We start from the raw sequence: 14390 nt of genomic DNA, 5'->3' as shown, positions 1-14390 counted from the left end.
TCATTCTAGCCGGAGAAGTGAAGTTTAGAAATCTTCATCTCGACGCGGTAGAATGGGCTTAAATAACAGTAATGAGACAAATTTTGATCCCTAAGAGACCTCATGATGCAAATGTATGTATGCAAAAGACATAAATTTTGTGGGGAATATGGTTCACACAGAAGAAAAGACGATCCATCGGAGTAATACACTCACCAGGAACAGAGACTCTGACAAGACTCTAGTTGGGGATAAACAAAACTGACACAGCGTGAACAATACACGATTCTGATTAGGGGAAAAGAAAACAGACTGAAAACCTCACTGGGGAGTGAAGGACTCATACTGGGAAAAAGAATTCCAAAGGAAAATAAATCCATTGGAGAGACACAAGCTGACTCCTGGGGAGAAGTAAAAAGAAGTTCCACTAGGGAATCACAAGAACGAGGTGTTACCGGTATAAGGGTAACAAACTCAGGAAGAATGAATATCTAAGACCGGTATGAGGGTGAGAGATATCAATCAACCAAACATCTGAGAAAGACCTGGAAAAGGTACATAACTCAGGAAAAATCTGACTCCACAGGGGACCGAGGTCATAATAGGGAGCAGAAAGGAGGGAACACCAAGGATACCGGTTACTGGGTATATAATAGGTGACCGACCAAAGCGTGAATTGGATTTCACTTCCAAAACACTCATCATCCTGAAGAGAGCTAGAAAAGCAGACTTGTTTATAGGATGGATATTCGATTCTACAAAGAATACGAATCTTACTCCGAGGGGAAAGCAACAAAGGATTGACCCAAGAGTGAACGAGATATAATATCCATTACCGTCAGAACGTGGATAGAATACTCTCATGAGACATATTATCTATTACCGTCAGAACGTAGATAATAAACTCGCATGGTAAGAAACACCAGAGATACCGGTTACTGGGTATATAATAGGTGATCTACCGAAAACGTGAATTGGATTTCACTTCCAAAACACTCATCATCCGAAAGGAGGGCTTGAAAAAGCAAATCGACTTACAGAATGGGCATTCGAATCCACAACGGGAAAACGAATCTTACTCAACTGGGGACACAAACCCAAAGAGTGCATGAGATACAATATCCATTACCGGCAGACCGTGGATAAGAATACTCGCATGAGATATATTATCTATTACCGTCAGAACGTAGATAATAAACTCGCATGGTAAGAAACACTAGAGATACCGGTTACTGGGTATATAATAGGTGATCTACCGAAACGTGAATTGGATTTCACTTCCAAAACACTCATCATCCTGAAGAGAGCGAAAGCAAACTTGTTTATAGGATGGACATTCGAATCCACAACGGGAAAACGAATCTTACTCAACTGGGGACACAAACCCAAAGAGTGCATGAGATATAATATCCATTACCGGCAGACCGTGGATAAGATACTCGCATGAGATATATTATCTATTACCGTCAGAACGTAGATAATAAACTCGCATGGTAAGAAACACCAGAGATACCGGTTACTGGGTATATAATAGGTGATCTACCGAAACGTGAATTGGATTTCACTTCCAAAACACTCATCATCCAAAACACAAACTAGTTAAAGGATGGATATTCGATTCTACAAAGAATACGAATCTTGCTCAGCTGGGAAAATCAACAAAGGAATTTTGGGGGTGCTCATAAAGGTTTAGGTTATTATCTTCAATGGTTTCTACTCTAGCTATCAGTCTATCATAGGCGAAATCATCATTTATGGGTACTAGTTCTGGTTTTAGATGTTCTAGCCTAGATAGGTGATCGGCTACTACATTTTCAGTGCCTTTTTTATCTCTTATATCTAAATCAAACTCTTGTAGTAATAGAATCCATCGGAGTAACCTGGGCTTGGCATCTTTTTTACTTAATAGGTAACGAATGGCAGCATGATCGGTGTAAACTATAATTTTTGCTCCTACTAGATAAGATCTAAATTTGTCTATAGCGAAAACTACAGCGAGTAATTCTTTTTAAGTTGTTGCGTAGTTAAGTTGGGCAGCATCTAGGGTTCTACTGGCATAATAAATGGCATGTAATTTTTTATCTTTCCTTTGTCCTAGAACGGCTCCAACTGCATAATCACTAGCATCGCACATTATCTCAAAAGGTTCTGACCAATCAGGTGGTTTCATAATGGGTGCAGATACTAACGCTTGCTTTAAAAGATTAAATGCGTCATTACATTTTTCATCAAAAATGAATTCAGCATCTTTCATTAAAAGTCCAGTTAAAGGTTTGGTTATTTTGGAGAAGTTCTTAATAAAATGCCGGTAGAATCCAGCGTGTCCAAGAAAGCTTCGGACTTCTCTGATGGTTTTTGGGGGTTTTAGGTTTTCTATAACTTCTATTTTAGCTTTATCTACCTCTATACCTTTTTCGGAAACTATATGTCCTAAAACTATTCCTTCGGTCACCATGAAATGACACTTCTCCCAGTTTAGTACGAGGTTCACCTCCACGCATCTCTCCAGGATTTTCTCAAGGTTAGCAAGACAATTGTGGAAGTTAAATCTGCAAACCGAGAAATCATCCATAAACACTTCCATGATACCATCTAGGTAATCTGCAAAGATTGACATCATGCAGCGTTGGAAAGTAGCTGGGGCATTACAGAGGTCGAATGGCATTCGTCTGTAGGCAAAAGTTCCATAAGGGCATATAAAGGTAGTTTTTTCTTGATCTTCGGGGTGGATAGGTATTTGGAAGAATCCAGAGTATCCATCTAGATAACAGAAGTAATAGTGTCTGGCTAGACGCTCCAACATTTGGTCTATAAATGGTAAAGGGAAATGATCCTTCCTAGTTGCTTTATTTAATTTTCTATAATCTATACACATCCGTCATCCTCCTTCTAAACGTTTTGCTACATGTTCGCCTTTATCGTTTTGCACGACTGTGATGCCTCCCTTTTTAGGTACTACATGCACAGGGCTCACCCACTTACTATCCGAGATCTGATAGATGATACCTGCCTCAAGTAACTTAAGAACTCCCTTTTTAACGACATCACTCATTATAGGGTTTATTCTTCTCTGATGTTCTCTGGAGGTTTTTGAATCTTCTTCGAGCGAAATCCGATGCATGCATACGGATGGGCTTATACCTTTCAGGTCAAAGATATTATATCCTAAGGCTGAGGGATATCTTCGTAAAACGTCTAAAAGTTGGTTCGTTTCCTCTTGGCTCAAGGTAGCACTAACTATAACTGGATGGTTCATCTTTTCATCGAGGAACTCATATCTCAGGTTCTTAGGCAGTTCCTTAAGTTCTTAGGTTGGTTTCTTAGGGCATGGCATAGGATCTGGAGTAAGGGATAAACATTCTTAAAGGTTATCATCAATGTAGGGTTTCTTAAAGTCATCATCTTCCCTTATGAGAGTTGATGGTAACTTAATTGTTTTTATAATTTCTTTTTGTTCTAATTCTCTAACACATTCATCAATGATATCTAAGGCATAACACGAGTCTCCCATCACAGGTGCCATAACAAATTTCGAAAGTATAAATTCTATTTTCTCGTCACCCACCTCAAATGTCAACTTTCCTTTCTTGACATCTATTATGGCTCCTGCAGTCGATAAGAATGATCTACCTAGAAGGATTGGTATATCGTTGTCCTATTTGATGTCCATGACAACAAAATCAATAGGTGTAAGACCCCAATTTTGTCCCTAAGATCCCTCGTAGCATCATAACATTGCATTTGCATTGCCTCAAGGATCATAAGCATCTTGGTTCCCCTTACCTTTGGGTGGGATCCCTTGTGAGTGGTTTGAGATCACCAAGCATGCTTGAATTGTATATCATTTGCTTTTCTCATTTTGTCTATTAACCAAAAGCACAAAAATATGTCACTAACATCTTTTGTTTGTAGCTTGAGCAATCACAAGGTCAAAAGCTTCAAGGAGATCCTTTGTGCAGAGATATGGCCAAGAGAAGATGATAGCAAGAATGGTAATGGTTCCCAAAACTCTCATCCATCAAATATTCCTCCCTAGCATCTCAATTCATCATTTTGATCAAAGCAAGTCAAAAGGTTTGAGGTTTGTTCCCCAAAGAAACCCTAATTCATTTGTGCACCACAATGCCTTACTCTTGAAGCAACCTCAGCCCATAGTCAAATACAATCAAGGGAAGTTCTTTAATTCATCATTTCATGCATTTTTGAACTTATTTGAGTGTCCTCAATCATCCATTCATCAAGATATGAGTTGTGGACTTGAGAAGTTGATCAGTCAATTCATCTGACTATTTTGAAATGCACTGAGACCTAACCTTTTATGTGTTGGTCAAATGGAGATGATCCCAAAATAAAAAAAATTCTTAAGGAAAATATGAACAACTTTCATGTTCATCAAAAATTTATTTGAAGCTTGGAAGGTCATCTCCCATTCCAATACATTATAGGTCATTTTGACTGAAACCCTAATTCTGGGTCAACTTCCCAAGGACATAAATCATTCATTTTTTATGATTTTGAGGTTGGATCAAATGCATTGGAAAGCTTAAGATGTCTAATTCAAATTTTATGTTTAACAAAAGTTCAAAATATCAAAGGAAATACATGTGATAATGCAAGACATTATAGTTCCTTTTGGACAAAATGCATTAAAAGGCAAAAAAGTCCAACTTCAAGTGCCCATAACTCTTTCATCAAAAATCCAAATGATGCAAAATTTAAGTCCACTTTGATTGTATTGAAGAGATCTACAACGTTTATGTTGGAGGTGTTTTCATTTGAGGCTTGCATCATCAGAACCGAAGGGCTTGAACATTGGCCAAATTTAGAAACTTTGCCTTTACATGTTTTGCACCTTGCACTTTAAACTCCAATTTCACCAATTTCCACACTTCAAATGGATTTTTTCCCAACATAACAATTGTTCCTTACTTTTTTGCATTGCTTAGGACTCTAGCCCTTCTTCTTCTTCTCTCCACTCTAACCCAAGCCAAAACTTTTGTGCAAACATCTAACACTTGTTTTCAACATTAGAAACCTAAGCCTTATGCTTTTGATTTTTCAAACCTTCTTTTCATAATACTTATTCTGAATTGAACGTTTAAGTCAACTATGACCACTTTGTATATACTTCTAATTGGTGAATATAACCCATTCAAATGTGTTCTTGTGGTTTCAATGGCCACTCTTTCTAATCAAAACTTTTTCATAACCTTTAGCTATTAGGTTTGATTTATCTTTGTGGTAGATGTAATACTCACCTATATCCTTAGTGATGGACAATGAGTCTTCCATGCTTATTATAGGGTTAACCCCTCACTAGCATGTTGAAGTTATCCTCACATGGTGGATTTGTGGTTTTAGGTTGAGTTTTCTCCCTTGGATAACAAAAGACCTTAAGGCTTTTGGACCAATCAATTCACCCACTTGTTTTGAGATTTTTACCCCGAACTACGAGGTTTTGATCCTAATCTTTTTTAAGATGGTACGTAGGCAATGGGTTCATCCATCCAAACACAAAAATGTAAATAACTCGTATATTCTCTTCTCATCTCTTCAATCATGTTTGCACAAACAAATTTTCACAAAATACCAACCTTACAACAAATATGAAAAGGGCTCCCTAGAAGTACCTAGGATGTTTTGGGTGCCTAACACCTTCCCATTGCATAACCAACCCCCTTACCTAGATCTCTGACTCTCTTTTACTAGTTTTTGATTCGATAAAACTTTTAGGTTTTTGTTCGCTTTCTAACCATTCCTTTGGATAAATAGAAGTGCGGTGGCGACTCGACTTGTATGATTTACCTTGGATTTAGTCAATATCTCTAATGGTAACGAATACCCCGCTACAGAAAAGTGGCGACTCTGCTGGGGAATCTATTTTGCCCATTGGGTTTTGCCTACTTTTCATACTTGTTGTGTTGTATTGTTTTGTGACATATTTTTGTGCAATTTGGGATTACTGTATTGTATGTAATGATTGAATTGTTTGAATATTAATTCCTTGTATGTTTGGTGATCTTTGGGAGATGAGTTCTATACCCGGACTCGAGTGCACTTAAGATAGGAGAATGGCATAGTCTTGTTGACTTGTGTGGAATTATTCCTTAGCAAGTTGACTTGCAAGTCCATTCACTTGGTGGAGGTCATGTTGGGATCAATAATGTCACACAAGTAGTGGTGGTTAGACATTACTCTTTCCAATATGGACCTTAGAAGCCAAGGACCTTAGTTTACCAAGCCCATCTTGGCCTATTCTTAGGATGTAGTGCGAAGGTCGTTCAAATGTAAGATTTGATACGATTGTTACGCGATACTACACTCATAAGAGTCTCTCTTGAGAATATTTTTGGAATACGAGTAGTCGTTTATCCGATAATATCCGAAAGATGGGATGATGACTATGGGAACCTCTTGTAGAACATGTTTGGCAGGTTTAAACCCTAGTACACTCCCTTTGGGTGGTTCTTAACTGAGACTCCATGCTCGTGGCTTGCAACAAACCCTTGATTCATGGTTGATCTGTTCATGTATCCTTAATATTAATGGAACTTGGGTGTTGATAAGGTGTAAACCGTAATCCACCAAAATGGATGATTGATATTAAGGATAATATGATCTATCCCATGACCTTTGTTTGGTGTGCTTTGCTTGATTCTTGAGTGTGATTGTTGCATTCATGCATTCATGCATCCATTTGCATCCATATCATCAATAATGAAGAAAATTTTCAAGGAACTTAAGGGGTTTATTTGCAAATTTTAAGACATGGAAAGACAAAGAAGGAATACAAACAAGTACAGTTTCAAACAACCAGATTTGAAAGAGTTAAGGAATTTGACATCCTATGTATTAGATCCTTTGGGTTTCAAGGCTCGTTTTGGGAAGCTTCTTCCTCTTCTGACTACTCAGGTGGATGAAGGATTGATGAGTGTATTGGTGCAGTTTTATGATCCCTTGTACCGTTGCTTCACGTTTCCGGACTTCCAGCTTTTGCCTACACTTGAGGAGTATGCCTACCTTGTGGGTATACCTATTCTAGACCAGTTGCCGTTCAGTGGCTGGGAGAGTATTCCTACTTCTCAAGAGATAGCAGACATGTTGCATATAGATGAATATCTGGTTGGTGCTCATATGACTACCAAAGGTGGAATTCAAGATCTCCCCTCTGAGTTCCTCATTGCTCAAGCTACTGTATATGGGAAGGCCATGAGTGAGGACGCCTTTGAAGCCATATTTGTACTTCTCATCTATGGGTTAGTCTTGTTCCCCAACATCGACAAGTTTGTGGATGTGAACGCTATTAGGATTTTCTCTACTCTTAATCCCGTTCCGACTCTGTTGGGTGACACTTATTTTTCTTTGCATATGAGGAATGCAAAGGGTGGTGGTGCTATTGTGTGTTGTTTGCCTCTGTTGTATAAGTGGTTTATTTCTCACTTACCACAGACGGTCGCCTTCAAGGAGAACAAGGGATGTCTACGGTGGTCCACGAGACTCATGTCTCTCACTAATGATGATATCTCTTGGTACAACCGTGTGTATGATGGTGTGCAGATTATCGACTCTTGTGGCGAATTCTCCAATGTACCTCTTCTTGGTACATGTGGTGGGATTAACTACAACCCTGTTTTGGCACGTCGTCAGCTTGGGTTCCCCCTAAAGGATAAACCTAATAACATTCTGTTAGAGGGTGTGTTCTTTCAGGAGGGTAAAGATCCACAAAGCTTGAAGGGCAGAATGGTCCGCGCTTGGCGCAAGATTCATAGGAAAGGAAGGAAAGAGTTGGGTCCTAAGAATTGTGTTGCTATGGAGCCTTACACTGCTTGGGTTAGGAAGAGAGCATCTAAGTATCTCATGCCTTACGAGTATCCAAGACCTACACATTTAGTTATGGCTGGGCCTTCAACCATCCCTGACCAAGGAGTAGAGGAGTTGAGAGACGAAGATCGATCACGTGCTTGGATCCGTGAAAGAGAGGAGTTGCTTCAGCAGATTAAGGAGAAGGATGCTTTGATAGAGTTCCTCGAACATCAGGTTATCGATGATCCTGACGATGCATGGACTTCTCTACTTCCTCAGTCTTCCAGGTTTTGGAAAAGGAAGTACGATCGACTCGCCAAGGAGAAGGCAGATATGGAGGCAGCTTACGAAAGGGAGGTGAAGAGACTTCGTGCATCCTATCTTCCTGTGTCCCGAGCTTTAGATGATTGTTTCTAGGGATCCATAGGATGATTATTTTCCTTTTCTCTTGTATATGGTTAGTAATGTTGTGCTTCTTTGGTGTAAAATATTTCCCAGATATTATGTTTCCATATAAAAGTGTTTAATATTTCCAAAATTTGCAAATAGAACCCTAAAACTCCTTTGAAATAAAAAAAACAAATCATGTGCACAAGCATGGCATGCATCATGTGCATAAGCAGGTTTTGTTCCCGGCTTCTTGTCCTATGGTCTAACTCTGTGTTCTTCATTTATTTTGAAGACAAGTTGACTCACCGGTACTACACCAGAGCCAACATTTCAAGACTGATGGAACAAGAGAACCGCGAGCTGAAAGAGGAAGTGGCCAGATTAAGTGCCTTGATGGAGTCATTCATGGCTTCCCAGAGTCAGTCTTCTCCGACACCTTCAACTCCTCCCTAGAGGACAGTCATCTCTGAGATTGTCTCCTCGACTGTGCCTGCAACCAGTGCACACTTTGCTCCAACGGCCATGCCAGCCGGATTCCCGTGGGGGATGCCTCCCAATTTCATGCCCGAGGGTCCTGCTCCGACCTTTGCTTCTATGTCGGCATCTAGCCCGGTCCTTGCTGTTCCTCCTCCTGTCGTGCATACTCTGCCCGGAGTAGACGACACCATCTATCATTCTGAGCCGTCTGAGGGCCCAGATGTCTATGAGAAGATGGATGCTATGAACGATCAATTTCTTGAGCTTCGCAAGGAATTGAAAACTCTCAGAGGAAAGGATCTTTTCGGCAAGTCTGTTGCCGAACTCTGCTTGGTTCCTAATGTGAAGATCCCTGTGAAACTCAAGGTCCCTAACTTTGAAAAATACAAGGGAAATACTTGCCCTCTCTGCCACCTGGTCATGTATGCTAGGAAAATGTCGACTCAGACCGACAATGACCAATTGCTCATCCACTACTTTCAGGACAGTCTGTCCGGTGCTGCTCTGCGTTGGTACATGGGTTTAAATAGTGCGAACATCCGATCCTTCAACGATCTTGGCGAGGCCTTCGTAAGCAATACAAGTACAATATGGATATGGCTCCCGATAGGGATCAATTGAGGGTTATGTCCCAGAAGGACAAGAAAACATTCAAAGAATACGCCCAGAGGTGGCGAGAAGCAGCAGCACAGATCGTGCCCCCGCTGGAAGAGAAAGAGATGACTAAGATCTTTTTGAAGACCTTGAGTTCTTTTTATTATGAGCGGATGATTGTTAGCGCTCCTTCTGACTTCACCGAGATGGTGAATATGGGGATGCGTCTAGAAGAAGGGGTTAGGGAAGGGCGTCTAACAAGAGAGGAAGGCCCTTCTGCCAAACGTTATGGGGCGTTTGCAAAAAAGAAGGATGGAGAGGCACATGTTGTGACCTCCCATGTGAAACCAAGAAGACCCTCTGTGAGGAGGAAGACCGTGCGTCCCGCCGGTAACCAGCACCAGGTGGTTCACATAGACCTGTCTTCATATATAATCAGCAGTATCAGCAACATAACAACAATCAGCAACCACATCCGCAATATCAACAACAACAACACTGTCCGCAACAGCAGGCCTACCAGCCTCAAAACAGTAATCAAACCAGCACAAGTTACGAGAGGAAAAGGGTCACCTTCGATCCTATTCTGATGACGTATGTAGAGTTATATCCCTCTTTGATAGAGAGGAAGTTGATAACTCCGCGAGACCCATCGGCTATACCTACTAACCCCTAGTGGTGGTATAAGCCCGAATTACACTGTGTTTACCATTCTGGTGCTTTCGGACATGACGTGGAGAATTGCTACCCTTTGAATACCAAAGTTCAAGACCTTGTGAGGTGTGGCATTCTGTGTTTCGAGGACGTAAGTCCTAACGTGAAGAAGAACCCATTGCCCGAGCATGGGAAGTCTGTCAACATGGTCCAGGGCTGCCCTGGCAAGTACAAAGTCAAATACGTCAGTCATATTCGACAATCTCTGGTCGAGATGCATCGTTTTCTATGTGATTATAGTCATTATGAGCATGACCACGATAGATGTCGAGTATGTTCTGTTAATCAAAGAGGTTGTCGCCAGGTGCGCAAAGATGTTCAAGAAATGTTAGATGAAGGAGTTATTGAGATCCTTCAAAACAGAAATGTTGACGAAGACGCTGATGAGGTCAACGTAATTTCTCCAGTATTCCGGATCCCCGAGCCTGTTATTATCAAGTATGATGGTAGCAAGCAGAAGGTTTCTCCCGCATTAACCATCAAGTCAACCGGACCGGTACCGTACTCTTCTGAAAAGACGGTCCCCTATCGCTACAATGCTGTCGCGGTAGAAGATGGGAAAGAGGTGTCCTTGCCATCCTCATCTATAGTTAACATTGCCGATGTTAGTGGTTTGACCCGCAGCGGTCGTGTATTTTCAGCACCTTCAAAGCCTCAAGCTAATACTGATTCTGATGAACGTCCGATTGGGAATGCTGTGAGCACTCCGAATCCGGCACTTGTTGCTAAGTCCTCCTCCACATTGAGAACTCCTGCTTCTGTTGGCCCAAGCGGCAATATGAAAGAAGACTGCGATGAGATGTTGAAGCTCATCAAAGGGAGCGAATACAATGTTGTAGACCAACTTCTACAAACGCCATCCAAGATATCTGTGTTATCATTGCTTTTGAATTCAAAACCACACCGAGAGGCTCTACAGAAGGTGTTGGATGTGGCATACGTGGATCACGATGTCACGATAGAACAATTTGATAACATTGTTGCAAACATTACTGCTTGTAACAACTTGAGCTTTTGTGACTCTGATCTCCCCGAGGAGGGAAGAGACCACAACTTGGCATTACATATATCTATGGGTTGCAAAGATGACGCCATGTCCAATGTGTTGGTGGACACTGGGTCATCATTGAATGTATTTCCAAAATCCACTCTCTCGAAGCTGTCATATCAAGGGCCTCCCATGAGGCAGAGTGGAGTAGTTGTGAAGGCTTTCGATGGGTCTCGCAAAACTGTGATTGGGGAAGTTGATCTCCCAGTCAAGATCGGACCAAGTGATTTCCAGATTACCTTCCAGGTTATGGACATTCACCCATCGTATAGCTGTCTTTTGGGCAGAACATGGATTCACGAGGCAGGCGCCGTGACATCCACCCTACACCAGAAACTGAAATTTGTAAAGAATAAGAAGTTGGTGGTGGTAGGGGGAGAAAAGGCTCTCCTGGTTAGCCATTTGTCTTCCTTCTCATATATAGATGCTGAGGATGAAGTTGGAACTCCCTTCCAAGCTTTATTTATTGTTGAACCTATTGAGAAGAGAACTTCTTCATTTGCTTCCTATAAAGATGCAAACTTGGCCATTGAGCGTGGTGCAACTGCTGGATTAGGGAAAATGATTGAGCTAGAAGACAACAAGTCCCGGGCTGGCATAGGTTATTCATCTGGGATTTCTAATACGCAAGGGTTGTTCAAGAGTGGAGGTTTCATCCACACTGGTCAAGACGAAGAGGCTGTTGCCGTTCTGGAAGAGGACGAAGAGGATTCTGGCAACTTCGTCATCCCTGGGGGGATCTGCAATAATTGGGTCGCTGTGGATATTCCAACAGTTATCCATAAGTCAAAGTAATGTTCATTGTGTTTAAAAACCCTCCTCCCATGCCAAAAGGAAGAGTGATGACATTGTTGGCGCATAAATACAATGATATTTTCATTCAATAGATTCATGTTAAATATTTGTTTTTCCCATTATTTTCCCCTTTTCGCTTTTTTGCATGAAATTGGTGATCACATAAAACCTAAAAATAGAATAAAATCAATCTTTTCATCTGCATAATAATTTGCCTTGTTTGAATTCTAAAGCTTTTCATATCCAAAATCATTATGCAGGTTGATCAAACCCATTGAACATAATGACCCAACACCATCTCCCAACTTTGAATTCCCTGTATTTGAGGCGGAAAAAGATGATGTTGAAGAGATTCCTGACGAGATTACCCGTCTACTTGAACATGAAGAGAAGATCATTCAGCCACATCTCGAGAATCTAGAAACAGACAACTTGGGGTCTGAGGATTGTGTGCGAGAAGTGAAGATTGGGGCACTCCTGGAAGGATCTGTTAAGAAGGGGTTGATTGAATTGCTACGAGAATACGTCGATGTCTTTGCCTGGTCATATGAAGACATGCCTGGTCTAGATAAAGATATTGTGCAACATTTCCTACCTTTGAAACCTGAGTGCGTGCCTGTGAAGCAGAAGCTCAGAAGAACTCATCCTGATATGGCAGTAAGGATCAAAGAGGAAGTTCAGAAGCAAATTGATGCGGGGTTTCTGGTGACTTCTACATATCCTCAATGGGTGGCCAATATTGTGCCCGTGCCTAAGAAATATGGAAAAGTTCGGATGTGTGTAGACTATAGAGACTTGAATAAAGCAAGTCCGAAAGATGATTTTCCTCTACCACATATTGATATGCTGGTAGACAATACAACTAAATTCAATGTCTTCTCATTTATGGATGGATTTTCCGGATATAATCAGATCAAGATGGCACCCGAGGATATGGAGAAGACAACATTCATCACGCCTTGGGGAACATTCTGTTATCGAGTGATGCCCTTCGGTTTGAAGAACGCCGGAGCCACGTATCAACGAGCTATGACCACCTTGTTTCATGATATGATGGACAAGGAGATCGAGGTATATGTTGACGATATGATTGCAAAGTCAAGAACGGAAGATAAACATGTAGAGCACTTGTTGAAGCTTTTTCAATGTTTGAGGAAGTATAAGCTCTGTATGAATCCCAACAAGTGTACATTTGGAGTCTGTTCCGGCAAGTTATTGGGCTTTATTGTTAGTGAAAGAGGTATTGAGGTTGATCCTGCAAAGGTCAAAGCAATACAAGAGATGCCTGCGCCCAAAACTGAGAAGTAAGTCCGAGGTTTCCTTGGCCGCTTGAATTATATTTCCAGATTCATATCCCACATGACTGCCACATGTGCGCCGATATTCAAGCTCCTCCGGAAAGATCAGTCCCATGATTGGACCGAGGATTGCCAGAAAGCTTTCGACAGTATTAAAGAGTATCTGTCTGAACCTCCGATTTTGTCTCCTCCCGTGGAAGGAAGACCATTGATTATGTATCTGACTATTCTTGAAGACTCAATGGGTTGTGTCCTTGGTCAGCAAGACGAATCAGGAAAGAAAGAATATGCTATTTACTACTTGAGCAAGAAGTTCACCGATTGTGAGTCTCGATATTTAATGCTTGAGAAAACATGTTGTGCTTTGGCTTGGGCTGCTAAGCGCCTACGCCAGTATATGTTGAATCATACGACGTGGTTGATATCCAGAATGGATCCAATCAAGTATATATTCGAGATGCCTGCTTTAACAGGGAGGATTGCCCGTTGGCAGATGTTGTTATCTGAGTATGATATTGAGTATCGAGCTCAGAAGGCTATTAAAGGTAGTATCTTGGCTGACGATTTGGCACATCAGCCGATTGAGGATTATCAGTCAGTTCAGTATGACTTCCCAGATGAGGAGATCCTGTATTTGAAAATGAAAGATTGCGATGAGCCTACACTTGATGAAGGGCCAGAGCCTGGTTCCAGATGGAGTATGGTGTTTGATGGCGCTGTAAATCAGTATGGAAATGGTATTGGGGCAATGATTATTACTCCTCAGGGCACACATATTCCTTTTACAGCAAGACTAACTTTCAAATGCACTAATAATATGGCTGAGTATGAGGCCTGTATCATGGGATTGGAAGAGTGCATTGATCTAAGGATCAAGCATCTTGATGTTTATGGTGATTCGGCCCTCGTTGTTAATCAGATTAAGGGTGAATGGGAGACGAATCAGCCCGGCCTCATCCCATATAGGGATTATGCGAGGAGGATTTCAACATTCTTTACTGAGGTTGACTTCCATCATATTCCTCGAGATGAGAATCGGATGGCAGATGCTCTTGCTACACTTGCTTCGATGATTGTGGTTAAACTTTGGAATGAAGTCCCAATATCACTGTGATGCGCTTGGACAGACCAGCTCATGTATTTGCAATAGAAGAGGTGAAAGATGATAAGCCGTGGTATTATGATATCAAATGTTTCCTTCAGAACCAGTCTTACCCGCCTGGGGCATCTGTGAAAGACAGGAAGACTCTGAGGAGATTATCAGGAAGTTTCTACCTCAATGGTGATGTGCT

The sequence above is a fragment of the Lathyrus oleraceus genome, chromosome 1 (genome assembly GCF_024323335.1).
Source record: "Lathyrus oleraceus cultivar Zhongwan6 chromosome 1, CAAS_Psat_ZW6_1.0, whole genome shotgun sequence".
Classification (NCBI taxonomy): Eukaryota; Viridiplantae; Streptophyta; class Magnoliopsida; order Fabales; family Fabaceae; genus Lathyrus; species Lathyrus oleraceus.
This window is presented reverse-complemented; position numbering follows the sequence as displayed.